Genomic DNA, 22,474 nt, shown 5'->3' with positions numbered 1-22,474 from the left:
TCATTTTTTAAAATGCATCCGTCGTCTAGAATTGCGACATATTCATCAAGAGAATGATAGACCACCATGCCAACATAGTGGCGACTCAAGGTCGAGAAAGCAAGGAGGAAGACACGAGGATTCTTTCCCACATGTCGCGAATCGCCCTTCCCCCAACTTCATAATGATCAAGGGCTCATTTAGGAGCTACTCAGGATGACCGTGGAAGAAGTACCCAAGGATGGTAATCATGAAGATGGACCTCGATTGGTTGATAAACCTGAAGGGATAGGACAAATGGAGTGGCGGGTTCGCTCTCAAGACTATTTTATGAGGGGATTACATGAAGTCGAGCCATAGCGCATCAGGGGAGAGGAGAGTAAAAAGGCCAAGCTTCAAATTTCCTCAAGAGTACTTAAGAGTAGTGGTTGATAACCAAATGATTATATTAAAAAAAAAAAGCAACTTATTAAACACAATACTAGGAATTGAAGTGATTTAAAGAGCTCAAATCATCGTGGCACGCCGGCCGCACGCCATTGGCACGCTGGCTGCACGCCATTGGCACGCATGGACTTTTTTCCTTTTCAATAACCCACATGCATATACACTCATTTAAATTGGTAGATTATACTTGGTATTATTATCATCACTAGTCAAATTCATTTTTTAAATTTCTTATTGTGTCCAAAAAATTCATTTGTGTACTCAAATAAGCTATATAGTACAGAGTCGTAAAGGCAAAGTTACCATTCCACTCCAACCAACCAGCCGAGTCAATTAAGCTATCGAGGTAAGTTTTCATGAAAACAGTTCTTGAATATTTTTGCCATGCTCTCCCGAGGTACGTTTTAACAGAGCTTTGAACCGACATCAAGTCTGAAGCTACAGTGACTTTGCAGTTGTCGATAGAGATGCCAGTATTTTGGTTGGGGTCAGTTTGGCCCTGTGCAGTGATGGTATTGACCTTGTTAGCAGGGTTTCTAGCAAAGATGTTGCAATTTTGGAGAACAACGGCAACATTTCCAAAGATGAAGTCAACTGTGCCATTGATGCCGCACTCTTTCTAGAATTGTTGCGCAAAATAAACATAAAGGGTGTCTCGATAACCCTCAAAGCCACATTGATAGAAGATCGAGAGGTCAGGGACAGAGCGCAAAGCTACTGCTTGGTGATTTGCCGCACTGGCAGTGTTACGGAAAGTGATGTCTTGGGCAATGAATCCATCGCCAACAATAGCTGAAATTCAAGATGGGAAATATTATTAGTACGCAGATCTACTTGTTAATGTAATCTAAATCGAAAAAGTATCTCGAGAAATAAACTGACCTCCAAATGCATTATTGACTACATCATATAGAACCAAATAATTGTCCAAATCGTGCATTCATGATCTTGACCTACTCTATTAATTAATATAGGATTTGAAAAAATTCTGCATTCATGTTTAATAAGTTCCTTATTAAAAAAAAGGAACTTATTAAACACAATACTAGGAATTGAAGTGATTTAAAGAGCTCAAATCATCATGGCACGCCGGCCGCACGCCATTGGCACGCATGGACTTTTTTCCTTTTCAATAACCCACATGCATATACACTCATTTAAATTGGTAGATTATACTTGGTATTATTATCATCACTAGTCAAATTCATTTTTCAAATTTCTTATCGTGTCTTAAAAATTCATTTTTGTACTCAAATAAACTATATAGTACAGAGTCGTAAGGGCAAAGTTACAATTCCACTCCAACGAACTGGCCGAGTCAATTAAGCTATCAAGGTAAGTCTTCATGAAAACAGTTCTTAAATATTTTTGCCACGGTATCCCAAGGTACGTTTTAACAGAGCTTTGAACCGACATCAAGTTTGAAGCTACAGTGACTTTGCAATTGTGGATAAAGATGCCAATATTTTGGTTGGGGTCAGTTCGGCCCTGTGCAATAATGGTATTGACCTTGTTAGGAGGGTTTCTAGCATAGATGTTGCAATTTTGGAGAACAATGGCAGCATTTCCAAAGATGAAGTCAACTGTGCCATAGATGCCGCAATCTTTGTAGAATTGTTGCGTGAAATAAACATAAAGGGTGTCTTGATAACCCTCAAAGCCACATTGATAGAAGATCGAGAGGTCAGAGCTAGAGCGCAAAGCTACTGCTTGGTAATTTGCCGCACCGGCAGTGTCACGGAAACTGATGCCTTGGGCAATGAATCCATCGCCAACAATAGCTCAAATTCAAGATAGGAAAGATTATTAGTACGCAAATCTACTCGTTAATGTAATCTAAATCGAAAAAGTACCTCGAGAATTAAACTTACCTCCAAATGCATTGTTGACTACATCATATTAAACCAAATAATTGTCCAAATCGTGCATTCATGATCTTGACCTACTCCATGAATTATTATAGGAATTGAAAAACTCGTGCATTCCTGTTTAATAAGTTCCTTGTTTAAAAAAAAGGAACTTATCAAACACAATACTAGGAATTGAAGTGATTTAAAGAGCTCAAATCATCATGGCACGCCGGCCGCACACCATTGGCACACGGCTGCACGCCATTGGCACGCATGGACTTTTTCCTTTTTAATAACTCACATGCATATACACTCATTTTCATTGTTAGATTATACATGGTATTATTATCATCACTAGTCAAATTAATTTTTTTAAATTTCTTATTGTGTCCAAAAAATTCATTTTTGTTCTCAAATAAGCTATATAGTACAGAGTCGTAAATGCAAAGTTACCATTCCACTCCAACCAACCAGCCGAGTCAATTAAGCTATCGAGGAAAGTTTTCATGAAAACAGTTCTTGAATATTTTTGACATGGTCTCCCGAGGTACGTTTTAACAGAGCTTTGAACCGACATCAAGTCTGAAGCTACAGTGACTTTGCAGTTGTCGATAGAGATGCCGTATTTTGGTTGGGGTCGGTTTGGCCTTTGTGCGTGATGGTATTGACCTTGTTAGGAGGGTTTCTAGCATAGATGTTGCAATTTTGGAGAACAACGACAGCATTTCCAAAGATGAAGTCAACTGTGCCATTGATGCCGCACTCTTTGTAGAATTGTTGCGCGAAAGAAACATAAAGGGTGTCTTGATAACCCTCAAAGCCACATTGATAGAAGAACGAGAGGTCAGAGCCAGAGCGCAAAGCTACTGCTTGGTGATTTGCCGCACCGGCAGTGTTCCGGAAAGTGATGCCTTGGGCAATGAATCCATCGCCAACAATAGCTGAAATTCAAGATGGGAAATATTATTAGTACGCAGATATACTTGTTAATGTAATCTAAATCGAAAAAGTATCTCGAGAAATAAACTGACCTCCAAATGCATTATTGACTACATCATATAAAACCAAATAATTGTCCAAATCGTGCATTCATGATCTTGACCTACTCTATTAATTAATATAGGATTTGAAAAAATTCTGCATTCATGTTTAATAAGTTCCTTATTAAAAAAAAAGGAACTTATTAAACACAATACTAGGAATTGAAGTGATTTAAAGAGCTCAAATCATCATGGCACGCCGGCCGCACGCCATTGGCACGGTGGCTGCACGCCATTGGCACGCATGGACTTTTTTCCTTTTCAATAACCCACATGCATATACACTCAATTAAATTGATAGATTATACTTGGTATTATTATCATCACTAGTCAAATTCATTTTTCAAATTTCTTATCGTGTCCAAAAAATTCATTTTTGTACTCAAATAAACTATATAGTACAGAGTCGTAAGGGCAAAGTTACAATTCCACTCCAACGAACTGGCCGAGTCAATTAAGCTATAAGGGTAAGTCTTCATGAAAACAGTTCTTGAATATTTTTGCCACGGTCTCCCAAGGTACATTTTAACAGAGGTTTGAACCGACATCAAGTCCGAAGCTGCAATGACTTTGCAGTTGTGGAAAGAGATGCCAATATTTTGGTTGGGGTCAGCTTGGCCCTGTGCACTGATGGTATTGATCTTGTTAAGAGGGTTTCTAGCATAGATATTGCAGTTTTGGAGAACAACGACAGCATTTCCAAAGATGAAGTCAACTCTGCCATAGATGCCGCAGTCTTTGTAGAATTGTCGCGCGAAATAAACATAAAGGGTGTCTTGATAACCCTCAAAGCCACATCGATAGAAGATCGAGAGGTCAGAGCCAGAGTGGAAAGCTACTGCTTGGTGATTTGCAGCACCCGCAGTGTTATGGAAAGTGATGCCTTGGGCAATGAATCCATCGCCAACAATAGCTCAAATTCAAGATAGGAAAGATTATTAGAACGCAGATCTACTCGTTAATGTAATCTAAATCGAAAAAGTACCTCGAGAATTAAACTTACCTCCAAATGCATTGTTGACTACATCATATAGAACCAAATAATTGTCCAAATCGTGCATTCATGATCTTGACCTAATCCATTAATTATTATAGGAATTGAAAAACTCGTGCATTCCTGTTTAATAAGTTCCTTGTTTAAAAAAAAGGAACTTATCAAACACAATACGAGGAATTGAAGTGATTTAAAGAGCTCAAATCATCATGGCACGCCGGCCGCACACCATTGGCACACTGGCTGCACGCCATTGGCACGCATGGACTTTTTTCCTTTTTAATAACTCACATGCATATACACTCATTTTCATTGTTAGATTATACATGGTATTATTATCATCACTAGTCAAATTCATTTTTTAAATTTGTTATTGTGTCCAAAAAATTCATTTTTGTTCTCAAATAAGCTATATAGTATAGAGTCGTAAATGCAAAGTTACCATTCCACTCCAACCAACCAGCCGAGTCAATTAAGCTATCGAGGAAAGCTTTCATGAAAAAAGTTCTTGAATATTTTTGACATGGTCTCCCGAGGTATGTTTTAACAGAGCTTTGAACCGACATCAAGTCTGAAGCTACAATGACTTTGCAGTTGTCGATAGAGATGCCAGTATTTTGGTTGGGGTCAGTTTGGCCCTGTGCAGTGATGGTATTGACCTTGTTAGGAGGGTTTCTAGCATAGATGTTGCAATTTTGGAGAACAACGGCATCATTTCCAAAGATGAAGTCAACTGTGCCATAGATGCCGCAATCTTTTTTAGAATTGTTTCGCGAAATAAACATAACGGGTGTCTTGATAACCCTCAAAGCCACATTGATAGAAGATCGAGAGGTCAGAGCTAGAGCGCAAAGCTCCTGCTTGGTGATTTGCCGCACCGGCAGTGTTACGGAAAGTGATGCCTTGGGCAATGAATCCATCGCCAACAATAGCTCAAATTCAAGATAGGAAAGATTATTAGTACGCAGATCTACTTGTTAATGTAATCTAAATCGAAAAAATACCTCGAGAATTAAACTTACCTTCAAATGCATTGTTGACTACATCATATTAAACCAAATAATTGTCCAAATCGTGTATTCATGATCTTGACCTACTCCATTAATTATTATAGGAATTGAAAAACTCGTGCATTCCTGTTTAATAAGTTCCTTGTTTAAAAAAAAGGAACTTATCAAACACAATACTAGGAATTGAAGTGATTTAAAGAGCTCAAATCATCATGGCACGCCGGCCGCACACCATTGGCACACTGGCTGCACGCCATTGGCACGCATGGGTTTTTTCCTTTTTAATAACTCACATGCATATACACTCATTTTCATTGTTAGATTATACATGGTATTATTATCATCACTAGTCAAATTCATTTTTTAAATTTCTTATTGTGTCCAAAAAATTCATTTTTGTACTCAAATAAGCTATATAGTACAGAGTCGTAAGGGCAAAGTTACCATTCCACTCCAACCAACCAGCCGAGTCAATTAAGCTATCAAGGTAAGTCTTCATGAAAACAGTTCTTGAATATTTTTGCCACAGTCTCGAGGTACGTTTTAACAGAGCTTTGAACCGACATCAAGTTTGAAGCTACAGTGACTTTGCAATTGTGGATAAAGATGCTAGTATTTTGGTTGGGGTCAGTTCGGCCCTATGCAGTATTGGTATTGACCTTGTTAGGAGGGTTTGTAGCATAAATGTTGTAATTTTGGAGAACAACGGCAGCATTTCCAAAGATGAAGTCAATTATGCCATAGATGCCGCACTCTTTGTAGAATTGTCGCGCGGAATAAACATAAAGGGTGTCTTGATAACCCTCAAAGCCACATTGATAGAAGATCGAGAGGTCAGAGCCAGAGCGCAAAGCTACTACTTGGTGATTTGCCACACCAGCAGTGTTACGGAAAGTGATGCATTGGGCAATGAATCCATCGCCAACAATAGCTGAAATTCAAGATAGGAAAGATTATTAGTACGCAGATCTACTTGTTAATGTAATCTAAATCGAAAAAGTATCTCGAGAATTAAACTGACCTCTAAATGCATTATTGACTACATCATATAGAACCAAATAATTGTCCAAATTGCGCATTCATGATCTTGACCTACTCTATTAATTATTATAGGAATTGAAAAAATCGTGCATTCATGTTTAATAAGTTCCTTATTTAAAAAAAAAAAAAAAAAGGAACTTATTAAACACAATACTAGGAATTGAAGTGATTTAAAGAGCTTAAATCATCATGGCACGCCGGCCGCACGCCATTGGCATGCTGGCTGCACGCCATTGGCACACATGGACTTTTTTGCTTTTCAATAACCCACATGCATATACACTCATTTTCATTGGTAGATTATACTTGGTATTATGATCATCACCAATCAAATTCATTTTTCAAATTTCTTATCGTGTCAAAAATTAATTTTTCTACTCAAATAAGCTATATAGTACAGAGTCGTAAGAGCAAAGTTACCATTCCACTCCAACGAACTGGCCGAGTCAATTAAGCTACAAGGTAAGTCTTCATCAAAACAGTTCTTGAATATTTTTGTCACGGCCTCCCGAGGTACGTTTTAATAGAGGTTTGAACCGACATCAAGTTTGAAGTTGCAATGACTTTGCAGTTGTGGATAGAGATGCCAGTATTTTGGTTGGGGTCAGTTCGGCCCTGTGTAGTGATGGTATTGACCTTGTTAGGTGGGTTTCTAGCATAGATGTTGCAGTTTTGGAGAACAGTGGCAGCATTTCCAAAGATGAAGTGAACTATGGCATAGATGTCGCACTCTTTGTAGAATTGTCTCGCGGAATAAACATAAAGGGTGTCTTGATAACCCTCAAAGCCACATTGATAGAAGATCGAGAGGTTAGAGCCAGAGCGCAAAACTACTGCTTGGTGATTTGCCGCACCGGCAATGTTACGGAAAGTAATGCCTTGGCAATGAATCCATCGCCAGCAATAGCTGATATTCAAGATAGGAAAGATTATTAGTATGCAGATCTACTTGTTAATGTAATCTAAATTGAAAAAGTATCTCGAGAATTAAACTGACCTCCAAATGCATTATTGACTACATCATATAGAACCAAATAATTGTCCAAATCGTGCATTCATGATCTTGACCTACTCCATTAATTATTATAGCAATTGAAAGAATCGGACTATTTGTCAATTTAATTTTATTGCTATCTTATAAAAGCAATCTAAAGGCTATTATATCTATTTATATGTAGTAATAGTGGCGATATAATAAATATTTATTATGTACCGTGTCTTATTGATGATGTTAAGTGAAGATGTGTACGTGTTCTCAATCATGGTTAATCTTCGACGAGATTAATTGAAGTCAAAGCTTATAATTCTTCTCCTCCTATGAAGATTGATTGTATACAGCAGTCAAAACCTGGATTCAATTAATTATTATTATATCTAAAATCTCTTGTTTATGACCGCGTTTTCTATTGAAGAAAGTCAATAAATAGCCACATTAGCATAAATGTTTCAGTTTATTAATAGAAACTATGTGAAAAAACTGTTCATACATTCTTATACATAAAAATAACAAGTCCTTAGTATATATGTAATTTTATTCAATCTTTATGAAATGTCCCCCCCCCCCCTCTTTAATCAAGGAAAAATAGAAGGTTGGTTTGCTCAAAGGGACATCTTAGGTCGGTCACAAAATTTAACTAATAGAAAAACTCGTATGGGCTTAATTAGCAAATGACGACCTTAGTTCGTTGAATTGTCTATTCGACTATTTACTAGATTAGGTCGTATAAATTATTTCTATGGATCAGATCACACGTGAAACATAACACATATCTTAACATTTTTCGACAATTCAACAAAATCACAACAGATATTCAAAACTATGATCTTATAAGGCATATTAAGTTACCAAGGTAAGCCTGCTAGCCCCATGAATAGACTAATTGGCTCTTGATAATTCTCTTTTCTCTCTTTTTTACTTTTAAAGAATTTATTTTGAATAAAATGCACAAAATCATAAATAACTTAAATGATATAAACTCACCAACTCTTGCAGAATTAAAGGTAGTAGATCCGCCATCAACGCTTTTGCTTTCAGTAATTATGGTCTTTCCAATACCATCACCCATGAGCATAATGTTCACCAAATTGGTTCCGACTCTAACAATCTCATTATATGTACCGGCCTTGATATAAATTATGTACCTTGCTGTGCCGGACCGCTTTGATGCTGTGGTTATGGCTTCGCTAATTGTCTTATAGTTCCCTGAACCATCTTGGGCCACCATAGTATTAGCCTTAGATGTCATGGACAAAGACTGCAAGAGCTTCCGGTCGCCGGGCCTCACCCAAGTGGGGAACTCATTAGTGTAGTTTGGCGTAACATAGGGCACATGATTTGTAGACAGAATGTTGCTTATTGTTGACACCTAAATTTTGATTAGGTTTTTAATTAGGCCTTAGTTTCTATATTTATGTATTTTTCCTTTTTTGGGATAATAAATAATAAATAATAAAAACAACAACAAAAATGGTAAAAACAAAAGAAAACAAAAAATTGGCAACCCATCGGGACTGGGCCTTCGCGCCTAGCCCCCCTCCTTTTTCTCTCCCCCCACATGGGCCCCTATAGCCCAACCTTCTTCTCCTTCAGCCTAGCCCCCTTTTGCCCCTTGTCTTCTTTCCCACCTGTCTTCTTCCTTAATCGAATAAGTAGCACGCGCCGGAGGCGAGGACACACGCGACGCCGGAATGGAGTGGACGTGTCTTCAATGCAAGGTGGCCTAGCTAGAGCCACCTCGACGAATGGGACGCCAGTTCAGCCAGCGAAGGCCGTTTGGCGTGCGAGGACCGGCAATTGAAGCTCTGTCGACTGGCTGCCCCTTTCACCTATAAATAGGCCTCTCTCGATGACGGCAAAGGACACACCAAGAAGGATTAAGGGCTGCTAGCTTTAAGCCTCCTATTGAGAGACTTCAGGGGAGGCTTGAGGACGAGCAAGCCGAGATCTGAGAGCTTGCGGTGTGAGAAGGAGAGGGTCGGGTCTGAGTGAGTAGGCCAGAGAAGGAGGTCATCCCAGTGCCAGATCTGGGAGAAGCCGGAGGAGAGAAGGCTGAATCCGAGGAGGAAGGAGGCGCCGTTGACGCTGCCCGACGTCTTGCGCTGAGCCATGCTGTCCCAGTCACCCCCTAACATCGTTGCTACACTAGATCTCCACCGTGTCGCTGTCGCCCGCTAGCATCTGCTTCAGCGTAGCCTCGACGGCATCCCAGAGATGAATCCCTGCTGTCTGTCGCCGTCATAGTAGCTGATGCCGTCTCACTAACCAGCATCACCGCCGTGCTATGCCCTCACTACGAACAAGTGACAAGCTGCCGCTTGACTTGTCGCCGCTGTTGTCTTCCGCCGAAACCCTATCCGCCGCCACGTCTCGATCATGACTGGTCAAGCATACTCTTCACTGGTTGCAACCGCGCCGCGTAGCCCATCGCCGCCGCTCGGACACTCTTACCCCCTTGCCTCCGCCGTAGCCGTGTCAACCTGATCACCACTCGGACACTCCCCCTCCATCGTCAATTGCGGCCACTAGACTATGAAGCGAGCTACAGTTGCAGAATCGGGTCAGCCGGGTCGAATGCGTGACCCAGTTCCCTAGGGTTTCCTCAAGCTGGTCGGGTCGTGAGGTCGGTTTTAAAACTCGGGCCGGGCATCCCATTTTTTTATTAAAATAGGCCAAATTCTAGCGTGTGGGCTGAGCCTTTTTTTTTTAAAAAACAAAACAAAACGGTCCCAACCCGTGTTGTTTTATAATAATATTATAATTAAAAATAATATTTTAATAAAATAATATTTTAATTTTCCATAAATCAAAATAAATCAAAAAACCAAAAAAATCAGAAAAAGCCAAAAATGATTTATATTTTCTAAAAAGACCAAAAAAATCCAAAAAAACCCTTTTATGTTCAAAAAATGAGAAAAATGTTCAACAAATGTTTTTTTTCCTCCACAAATGCATGGAAAACTCCTCAAATATCCAAAAAGCCTTAGATTTAAACAAGATTAGGTAATGAAAGGGCATTAATGATTAACTAATGTAATCAAGTCCCCGATCCTAATTTATCTGGTTTTGCAGGAGTGAGTATTTCTCCTTATACTTCGCTTGGGTTTCTAATTAACCCACCCTAAATCGATTAGTGGCGACTCCGTTTTAAAATTAACTTACAGGTTAAAAACTTGGACTATTAAGTCATGAATTGGTGGACTTGGGAGAGTCTGGGCTAAAATAGACCTAGTCGAACCATTAGCCTCCGCAGGCGCCCGATCAAGATCGGGCGCTAAAAAAGAGAGGTCGCGATAGCTTGGCGACTCCACTGGAGACATTTTTGGGACTTAGGCCGTTTTATCTTGTTTAAACGCTTTACTGACTTGTTTTTGTTTTTTTTTTTTTTTATGCAGGTCAATAGCTTAAAGATTTTTTGGTTAAAATAGAATGTTTTGTAATCATAAACTGTTGTACATACTTTACTATTTTAGCACTACACATGGCACACATAACCCGGCCGCTAGACCTGGGCTGCCATATGATATTTAGGATTGTGTTAAGAAAGATACGGCCTCAAACACAAAACTGCGATGTAGAGGTTGCCTTTCTTTTCCCCGAATTTCCTTAGCCGAGGTTAAGAGGGTATGCTGCCAACGCGAGACTGCGACAGGCGAACACTCTTTTAATTTCAACAAACCTTCTTAGTTAGAAATCGAGCCACACATATCATGCGCATGTCTATATGATTGTCATCAATTTTCTCGCATAAAGTAAGTTTTTGTTCGTGCACTTTGCAATTTACTTACCTTCTTGTATATATTGAGCGGTCCATGATTAGTCTAGGATTTAGTGCCACGATCATTCAAATTTGGAAGTAATTGTCATAAAGTTTTTTTTTTTTGAAAAAAAAAGCTTTGGAAAAGGAAATTACTTTCAATCAGTGTTTTTATCCTTTTCCTCAAGCATGTTACAAAATTCTTTTTCGCAAGAATTTTCATTTGCTCCAAAAGGGATAGAAGTCTTTTTCAAAATTTGTTGCAATTCATGCTTTCTTCCCCCCAAAGATATATACTCTTGAAAACAAAAAAAATATTTCACTACCAAAAGTCTTGTCAAAACAAAATGTCAAATTTAATTAGACTTATTCACCTCATGTCTCATAATATTATTCCCTTTGACCTAGTGTGACAGGGGGCACCTGAAACTAGTGCATCATATGAACGTGCCAAATTCGAAGACATGCTTTCAAAAAAGCAGGGGCAAGCAAAAAGGGTCACTTCGTTTCAAAAAATGGAGACAAAAGATAAGTCATAATAGGTACAGGCATACGCTTGAACTCAAAGTATGCATAACATGGCAACTGGAGGGGCAAAGTAACCTCCTCCATGATTCTCTTAGCCTTCCCATTTGGCAAGCCATCCCTAGGAGCTCTAGGCACTCCATCTCGCTCCTGCTCGACTCCTTCTCAAGCCAAAGCAATGTCTACTTCCCACAACGTGCCCAAGCAACTAGATTGCTAGGGTTTCGGGATCCATAGCTTCGACAAGCCAAGAAGCACGGGGAAGAAATTTATTCTCTTCATTTGAATTGACTACTGTAAAAAAGAAAACAAAAAATATCCAAATAGTTAAGGTGAATGTTAGCTCCCTATTCCATATGATGCTTTAGAACTTGGAAACCTCACTTCTCGTTCCAGATGCATGCTCTCCTAAGAAGGGATTGACCATTAGAGGACTGGAGGTTTTGATTGTCCATCTCGGATTTCATAGAAGCTTGAGGTACATGACTTTACCCAATATTGCCAATGGTCATATGGTCAAAGATAGAAGAAAAATTCCATAGAAGGAAGGCGTTGAAGATGAATCAATGACCATCAATCTTGCACACATGGCCACAAATGAGGAAGGCCAGTCAAAAGAGACGTAGAATTGTGTCAAGACAAAAGACTGTCATCGACATTCAAATATCCCTAGGAGTAAGCAAATACAAACTCTGGGGAATGGTAATTTGGTATCATTTCCAATACTCCCACTATCTGAACCTGCTTTTGACGTATTTTTCCTATTGGCAGGAAGAATTCAGATTCAGGAACCAAGCTTAATGGTTAATTTGGGCGAATCAAATAACCTACATCAAATCCACCTAACCAGGGTGTAAAAGGACATGTCATCCTAGGAGCTTATTCGAGTAAATGAAAAAAAGAAACCCCCTATGGACACCACTGGCGCCTTAACCTAGTGGTATGGGGGATGAAGTGGTCCAGACGCGACCAAGGTTCGATCCTCGAGAGTGGCAACTAGTTGCCATATGTAAAAACTAATAATTTTTTCTTTTGCTTCCCTTGCAATTGCAAAAGCGGGAGAATAATTGACCTAACAAAGCAAGAGACGTAGAACTTCATGTCCCACTCACACTTCAGGTCCATCCAATCATCTGCAAACCAGTGAAGGGTAATGTTATATCGCTTCCGGTTATTCGACTCCTAAAAGAGTTCGTGACTAACACGTTCCCTCTTGTCTGGTGCAAGATCACTTGACCACAAAAAATATAGACAATAGATCAGTAAGAGGCATGATAAACTCTCTTAAGCAAAATGGCGTCCTGAATATCCTTATAACAGATGACAGAAACCCTTCTAGTCTCAATTCATACTTAATTTTGGCTATGTTGATTGACCCATTTTCATATTCTCCCTTGCAGGGGCAAAAGCAGAAGCACTCATCAGATCAATGATCAGATTCCCAACCCCAGCTGATCATTCTTGTGTCATCTCCCTATTCAATAAGGACAATCCATTGACACCCCTTTGTGAATAAACCTTTTGATATTCAAGATTCAACATATTTGGAAACACCATTCTATTAACCCCTAAAGCTGTCAATAGGGTCTTTTTTGAGTAAAAATCATTCATTTGCTTTGAGAGTATAAGCTCCATTATATTTAAAATGTTGCATGCCGTTTCCAAATGAATTTGCATGATGATTTTGTTTGTCTAAATCACTTATTCCATTGAGGATTATTAGAATAGACAGCTAAGTGAAGAATACAAGATTGACTGAACATGCTGGATGAGGCGCGTCAGAATGATGAAAGGCAAGCCATATCCTACACACAATCCCCCATCTATACACTTGTGAGATGAGTGCAGAAAATTCCATAACTACAGGGTAAAGAGTTCTCTCGCGAATGGTATGATAACCAAAATAGTGAGAGTCATTTAATTGCTCACCTCTTTGAGCCCCATACATTGGAAAAAATTTTGTCCTACCCTCTGTTAAGAACCACCCCACACTGGGGCAAATCGGAGGCGAAGCAGCATCACAAGGTGAGAAGAGGGATAGAAATTTTCTTGTTCGCACTTGCATCAATTTTCGAGTGTCTTTATTGCATATGAACACTTGCGTTAATTTAAATGCCCTAGAATGGCGAAGAGCGATTCTTTTTCTACACACTTATATTCACTGTACAACCAAATTGAATCTGTAATTTCACCCTTACATGGAGGCAAAATAGAGGTTACTACCATTCAAGCAACATAACCAAGAGCACCGGCAAAAGATGAAGACTCAATAGTCTAACAACGACATTTGCTTGAATTTGCCTAGATTAGTTCCTTAAGCAACAAAGAACAAAAATTAAGGGCATGAAAAAGCAGTGTACCTAGTAAAAGCAAGGCCAATGCCCATGAATGAAAAATTGTAATAAAAACTAGGGGCATGAAAAAGCAGTATGCCTAGTAAAAGCAAGACCAATACCCCATAGCCAAAAAAAAATACAGTATTCCCAAGAAAAGTTGTTGTTGTGGTTCGATTGAGAGAGCCTCCATCTTGCAGTGAGAAGAATGACTAGTGACAATGCCAAGGCAATCACCAACTCTCACCCTATTACACATGAGTCAAGCCTATATTGAGTCCCATTGTAAAAGTCTCTTCAGATTAGGGCACTTCAATTAATGTAGGATTTCATATGTCTATAAGCATTGGTCAAAGAAGTACGAGCAAGATTATTATATCTCTTTTCACAGGATTCTTGACTAATAAACTCTGAGGTGATCATGCGACATCTTTTTCATAGAGCCGTGACTTTGATGGCCCCCCTGGACGAGCTGTCAACCGAGCCTACATTACGGTCCCGACAAAGACTTCTCATATTAGTAAAGTTGTACCACTTGCGAGAATACTCGGACCCCTGCTGACACGATGACATTGAGATAGTGTGGTCCTTATAAATCATGCATCAATGGTCAGGATAAAACAACATTTCCCATGAGAGTGAGCGGAAAGTCCTTTCAGACTGAAAGTCCCTTATCTGGCATGCTCAAGACATTTACATTCGGAATGAAGGTTATGTTTGAAAATTTTCCCCAGTGGAACTCAAATGATACAAAATTGACAAAATTATGATGCATGAATCACATTTGAACTCAGGAATTTACAGCACATACAATCATATGCGCATACTGTGCAAATAGCAAACATACTCTCAGAGATCAGAGATATCGTCAAGTAAACATATCTCTATCCCTATTCGTCTTTAGGTACCTACCATTGTCTAGGTACTCTCTTTTGACACTCGACATGTTTGAGTTATCCTTAGAGTATTGATACTTGCGACTATCCAGGTATCCCTTTGTCTTTAGGTACCTCCCATTGTCTAGGTACCCTCCTATTGACACTTGACATGTTCAAGTCGTCTTCGAAATTTAGATCCTTGTGATTGACCAAGTATCCCATTGTCCATGAGTGCCTATCATCATCCGGGTATTTCCTCTCATTAACACTCAACTTGTTCGGGTTGTCCCCATAGTATAGATACTCATGACTGCTCAAGTATCCCATTGTTTTCAAATACCTGCCACCGTCTAGGTACTCCATTTCCGTGACACTCAACCTATTCGAGTTGTCCTTAAATTACATCATTGAATGTTCGAGCATTCCACTGCTTTGTGTGCCTGCAGTTACCTAAGTATGCTCTCTTATCATCATGACACTTGGACTTGGCCTGAGTGGTCACAGATCGTATCATTAAATACTTGTGTTCATCCAAATATTCCAGTACTTTGTACACCTGCGGCTACCCAGGTGTTTAAGCCCTTTTGAGTGCCTACGGCCATTCAGGTAAGCCTTGTGCTACATTCAAATTTATGTTACTGGGAGGTGGGAGACCTCCGCAAATAGGCAGAGCATGTCCTTGATATTTCCTTTACCAAGAGACAAGAGACCTTCATGAATAGCCGAGGTGCGTCCTCGATATTCCAACTACCAAGAGGCGAGAGACCTTTAAGAATATCTCAGGTACGTCCTCGATATCCCTAATTACCAAAAGGTAAAGGACCTTCATGAATATCTCAAGTACATGCTCGATATTCCATCTACCAAGAGTTCGTACTTGTAATCCTCCAAGTACCCCTTCGATACCTGCAAATGTACAGTTATCCTCCAAGAGTTGTACTTGTGATCATCCAAGTACTCTTTTGATACCTACAAGCAATCAGGTATTCTTTAGAATTTCGTACTTGTGATAATCCAAATACCCCTTCAATGCCTGCGAATGTCCAAGCATCCTTCAAAGTTCATACTTGTGATCATCCAAGTACTCTTTCGATACCTGGAAGCAATCGGGTATTTTCCAGCATCTAGTACTTGTGATCATCCAAGTACTCCTTCAACGCTTGCGAATGTCCAGGCACCCTCCAAAATTCGCACTCATGATCATCCAAGTACCCCTTCGATGCCTGCAAAGGCCCAAATATCCTCCAAGTTAGTACTTGTGAATACCCAGGTACTCTTCCAATGCTTGTGAATGTCTAGGTATCAACCACTAGGGTTTACCCCAGTGACCACCCTTCCAACATGGAAGGGGAATGTGGGGGGTTCGAATCCCTACCTTCTTAGGGGGGGTTAGGGTGGACACAAATTAGTTTTAGAAGTGAGTTTCGACTCCCACGCCCTGCAAGAAGGCTGGACAAAAGTTTGAGAGTGAGAATTAGAATAGGAATAGAATAGGACTGACAAAAAAAATAAAAAAACAAATGTCTAGGTATCTTCCAGAATAGATGCCTTGAGAAAGGTTGGCACATCTCTCGAGAAAGGTCAAGAACCAACCAGTGTCATTGATGAAGATCAGGCACCAATAAATAGATGCCATGAGAAAAGTCGGCCCATCCCCCGAGAAAGGTTGGGTAACAAACCGGTGTCCTTGACAAAGATCAGGCACCAACAAACAGATGCCCTAAGAAGGGTCGGCGCATCTCCCGAGAAAGGTCGGGTAACCATCCAATGTTCTTGACAGAGATCAGGCACCAACAAATAGATGCCTTGAGAAAGGTTGGCGCATCCCCTGAGAAAGCTCGGGTACCATTCAGTGTCCTTGACGAAAATCAAACACCAACAAACAAATACCCTGAGAAAGGTCGGCGCATCCCCTGAGAAAGGTCAGGTACCAACCGGTGTCCTTGACAGAAGTCAGGCACCCCATAAATTGATGCCCTGAGAAAGGTCGGAGCATCTTCCAAGAAAGGTCGAGTACTAACCGGTGTCCTTGACAAAAGTCAAGCACCCCATAAATAGATGCCCTAAGAAAGGTCGGGTACCAACCGGTGTCCTTGACAGAGGTCAGGCACCCCACAAACCAATGCCTTAAGAAAGGTCGACACATCTCCCGAGAAAGGTCGGGTATCAACCGGTGTCTTTGACAGAAGTCAAGCACCCAAAAAAATCGATGCCCTAAGAAAGGTCGGCCCATCTTCCGACAAAGGTCGAGTACCAACCGATGTCCTTGACAGAGATTAGGCACCCCACAAATCAATGCCCTGAGAAAGGTTGACGCATCTCCCGAGAAAGGTCGAGTACCAACTGGTGTCCTTGATAGAGATCAGGCACCCCACAAATCGATGCCCTGAGAAAAGTCGGTGCATCTCCCGAGAAAGGTCAAGTAAACAATTTATTGCTCTAACATGCGACAGAAGAATGGTTCGGGCCCTGGAAAAGCAATTTCTCATCAAGGCGACTGAAGAAAGGTTCGGGTCTTTGAGGAGCAACCTCCTCACGTCACCAGGTAAGATGATACCTTGATACTTGCCAAGCTTGAGATTCGCACCCTATCTCACTCATGCCCGGTAAGTAACTACATGTATCTTCTTATCTTTCTTACTACATATAAACCTATATTGATTTTTCCGCATAAGACACTAGGTCCCCAAATAAGGTATAATCTACTGCATAAGCACGGATAAAATTTAGGTATTAGTTTGTCTTTGAATGCAACCTCTCTGAGCTCACCTTCAAAGAGAGGCAGCTATTGATACCTAAATTTTGATTAGATTTTTAATTAGGCCTTAGTTTCTATATTATGTATTTTTCTTTTTTTCGGATAATAAATAATAAATAATAAAAACAACAACAAAAATAGTAAAAACAAAAGAAAATAAAAAATTAGCAACCCATCGAGGCTTGGCCTTCGCGCCCAACCCCCCTCCTTTTTCTCTCCCCCCGCATGGGCCCCTATGGCCCAACCTCCTTCTCCTTCAGCCCGACCCCCCTTTTTGCCCCTTATCTTATTCCCCATCTATCTTCTTCCCTAATCGAATAAGCAGCACGTGCCAGAGGCAAGGACGCGAGCGACGCCGGAATAGAGAAGGAGACAGTAGCACATAATGGAGTGGACGCATATTCAATGCAAGGTAGCCTAGCTAGAGCCACCTCGATTGATGGGATGCTAGTTTGGCTGGCGAAGGCCGTTCGATGAGTGAGGACCGACGGTCGAAGCTCCGTCGACCAGTCGCCCCCTTCACTTATAAATAGGCCTCTCCCGACAACGGCAAAGGACACGCCGAGAAGGATCAAGGGCTGCTAGCTTCAAACCTCCCACTGAGAGACTTCAGGGGAGGCCTGAGGATGAGCAAGCTGAGATCTGAGAGCTCTCGGCCGAAGAGGGAGAGGGTTGGGTCTGAGTGAGCAGGCCGAAGAAAGAGGTCATCCTGATGCTAGATCTAGGAGAAGCCGAAGGAGAAAAGGCCGAATCCGAGGAGGAAGGAGCCACCGTTGACGTTGCCCGATGTCCTGCGCCGAGCCGTGCCATCCTGATCACCCCCAAACGCCGTCGTTGCACTAGATCTCCACCATGTCGCTATTGCCCGCCAACGTCTGCTTCAGCGTAACCCCGATACCATCCCAGAGATGAATCCTTGTTGTCTATCGCCGTCTCGCTAACTAGCAACGCCACCATGCTGTGCCCTCACTACGAACAGGTGACAAGCTGCCGCTCGACTCGTTGTCATCGTTGTCTTCCCCTGAAACCCTATCCGCCACCACGTCTCGGTCATGACTGGCCGAGCGTACTCTGCACTGGCTGCAACCGCGCCGCGTGCCCCATCACCGCCACTCAGACACTCTTTCCCCCCTGTCTCTGCCACAGCCACGTCAGCTCGACCACCCCTCGGACGCTCCCCCTCCGCCGTCCGTCATGGCCACTAGACCGCGAAGCAAGCTGTAGTTGCAGAATCTGGTCAGCCGGGTCGGATGCGTGACCCGGTTCCCTAGGGTTTCCCCAAGCGGGTTGGGTCATCAGGTCGATTTTAAAACTCGGACCAAGCATCCCATTTTCAATTAAAATAGGCCCAATTCCGACATGTGGGCTAAGCCCTTTTTTTTTTTTTTATAAAACAAAACAAAAATCTGAGCCAGGCTTGCATTGCAGGCTCATCCGAGTCTTGGGCGAGTGGCCTAGGTCGATCCCGACCCAGGTCATTTTTAATACTATTATAATTAAAAATAAAATTTTAATAAAATAAAATTTTTATTTTCCAAAAATAAAAAAATTGAAAATATCCCATATTTTCCCAAAAAAAAAGCCAAAAAAATCAGAAAAATCCAAAAACCCTTTTATGTTCAAAAAATGAGAAAAATGTTCAAAAATGTTTTTTTTTCTCCACAAATGCATGGAAAACTCCTCAAATATCGAAAAAGCGTTAGGGTTTAAACAAGATTAGGTTTTGAAAGGGTATTAGTGATTAACTAGTGTAATGAAGTCTCCAATCCTAATTTATCTAGTTACGCAGGAGTGAGTATTTCTCTCAATACTTCGCTTGGGTTTTTAATCGACCCACCCCAAATCGATTAGTGGCGACTTCGTTTTAAAATTAACTTACAAGTTAACAACTTGAACTATTAAGTCGTGAATTTGTGGATTTGGGAGAGTCCGGGCTAAAATAGACCTAGCCGAACCATTAGCCTCCGCAGGCGCCTGATCAAGAACGGGTGCCAAAAAAGAGAGGTCTCGACACTTATCAACTGAGAGACATTATTCGACATCAAGGGAAAAACATTATCTGAGACACCAAGCTCAACGAACCCGGCCAGGCAAGTCTCAACCATGTTTGTGTATCGTCTTGAGTGCACTGGTGGTTGATGGTGTGGTTCAAGCGGAGGATCGTGTGCTCGTAAAGCTAGAGGCAATCGGCCCACATAGCCCTCTCATGCTCGTTGTGGCACTTGGGGCCTAGCGAGTACGTGTTGGTCCGGGCGAGCTGGGCCCTCTCGAAGGCAACCTAGATCAAAGCCTTGAGAAAATCGGATTTTTGCTTGAGAGGGGTTTGCTTAGGGCTTTGGTTCAAGAAGTACTCGCATGATTGTAGGTAAGGCATCTTGCCACACCATGACTTCACCTCACTAGAGGAAAAGCAAGAGATGGTTTGAGATAGCAAGAGAGGCAAAAAGAGAAAGATCATCACCTCTTGATAAAAATCCATAATCGAACTCGTGTACGTTGCTAAGTGCAACTTTCAATATGGACATGAGTGAATGCAGAGAAATGAGAATGTTAATGAGAGAATTTGAGATAAGTGATTTTGAGTTGGGGTGGTTCGTTTGCCATGGATTGGCCCTTTATATAGAAAAGAAGTCGCAATGGTGACAAGAGGCCGGCAGTTGCACCTCCCTTTGTTCCTTCGTGCCCCATGATCCTTCCTTTTGAGGAACTTTCGTTTTAACTATTAGTTTATATCCAATGGGTTGATTTTGAATAATGAGAATGAATATAGAAGAAAAGAGCAAGAGAGAGAGAAAGAGAGAGAATGCACGCTTGTCAACTAGGACAAACATGTCACATCATTCCCTGATTATAAATAAATTCTTTTTTTAATGATGGACATAGATTGCTGCATTTGCCTTTTCGGGGGTGCTTGTGGATAGTTGACCAATGCCTAAAACGAGAGGAGAAGGAAAAATAAGAGAATGAAAAGGGGGGAAAGAGTTATGAAACGCTTTGTTGATACATGTGTGGAAAAAATGAATTTGTGAATCTATGTAATTAGATTATGAAGAGAGTCCAGCTGCGTTGCAATGATCTGCCCACTTGTAATTTTTCAGAGGGTCAGATCAGATGGCTCGAAGTTTGTGCCCAAATGGAATTTTTATAGTCTTAAATGCCTGCCCTAGATGAGTTTTTCCTTAATTACTGACTAATATTATTTATACAATATCATTTTTATAATTATTTTTGTTTTTTATTTCTTTATTTATTTTTTTATGTACACGAGCCAGTAATGAAATGATGGGAGATGCGGATTGGGGAGTTTTTCGGGCATCTTTCCTAGGGTTGAATATTTTCTTAGTATTGCTCGTTGATTCTTTAATACAATTTCTGATTATGTGGCGATTAAAGGTAAATCCATCTCCTATTTAAAAAAAAAAAAATCGCGGTTTCATTGGGTTTATATTATGAAGCGCTAAGTGAAGACTTAAAACGACTGAGAATTTTCCTACTGGGATGGGCCTGTTTTTTTTTTTTTTTTTTTTGTCATAAAATAGTGCAGGGTCAGAGCGCGCCTTAATCTATCTTTTTCCTTATAAAGAAGTATATTTATGAAAACTAAAGATTTGTTAAACTTTCGTACAAATCCGATATGCTAAGTGATGTATTAAGCTATCGTTGGTTCATGAATATGGCGTAATTATTTAAAGGCCACTCACAGTCCGACATGTTACTCGATAATCAATTTTATATTCAGTCTCACTAAGTCTAGCGTTGCTTGTTCAATTCCAGCTTTTAATAAGAATGTGGTTTGCGATGCATCGATGTGTATCTTTAAAGGCCAAAAATAATCATATTTTTTGTATTTTTGGGTAATTCTAAACAAGTCCAGTTTGGGTAAATGGTCTACAATTGTATTTGGAAAATGCATATTTGTGATTTGTCGGAACTCGAAACCAAATTGATTTCAGATGGAGCTTAAAGAAGCCAATTAAGTCTATGCCGTATTCGATTGGACAAATTGATGCATTTAAGTTGAACCCATATTGTCAAAGATTAGTTTAAATTTCATATTCAAATGGACAACACCGCACGAGCCAGATAAATTTCAAGACGTAAATTGACTCGGTCTTCCCTAGTTCTAAGCCTAGGTCCCCTCATTGGTATCAGATCCGTTCCATGCGCTTAGTGGGTGCATCCAATGCTGAAAAGATCTTCACATCATGACAGAACCATAAATACTAGAAGCACCTATTTCTCTCGCTGCATCTCCATCTTCTTCAACCCCTTCTAATTTTCGTATTTCCAATACTTCTAAGATAGACTAACTTTATGAAGTCTCTCTTAGTGATGAAACTAAGATCTCTAAAACCCAACTTCCCCTCATGAACCCCTATTCCACTTTTGCTAAACCCACCTCATCATTTTCTCCCATCCGCTCCATTCGTCAACTCATTCGCCAAACTCCAAAGGAAGTAAAGGAGTACGTTCAGTCCTCCAAGTTCGACTAACATCCTATTCTTGCCATTGAAAATGAGTACTTTGTTATTCTTCAGATTCCTCCAGAGTTTCCTAGGTAGTGGATTCAACAAGGTTATTCTCATGTTCATTATGTGGCTGTTTGTCTTGCTCTTACTGTTAATGGTCGCAAAGGTTTGCTAGTTGTGGCAAGAATTGCGTTGTTTGATACTAGATTCCTAGAATACCAGCATGCTTACATTGGTACTGTCCAAACCACTTTGAATGCTGGAACAGTCTTCGTAACTCTGTATCCAAACTTCAATATCACTTTTTCAAATCCCCAATTACTCTCATTTCTCAAAGTCCAAGTTCAGCTTACTGGAGCTCCTCAACTTGCTGATTTTGTAGCAGCACCACTGCAC

The 22,474-nt window shown here is 40.6% G+C and overlaps 1 pseudogene; it reads right to left on the bottom strand.

Moving 5' to 3' along the window:
• Positions 1–631: 631 nt before the first annotated feature.
• On the bottom strand, positions 632–20,088 carry LOC104446297 (annotated as a pseudogene).
• Between the last annotated feature and the right edge of the window lie 2,386 nt (positions 20,089–22,474).

The sequence above is a fragment of the Eucalyptus grandis genome, chromosome 5, assembly GCF_016545825.1.
Source record: "Eucalyptus grandis isolate ANBG69807.140 chromosome 5, ASM1654582v1, whole genome shotgun sequence".
NCBI lineage: Eukaryota > Viridiplantae > Streptophyta > Magnoliopsida > Myrtales > Myrtaceae > Eucalyptus > Eucalyptus grandis.
Note: the sequence above shows the minus strand (reverse complement) of the source record. Positions and strands in the feature narration are given on the sequence as shown.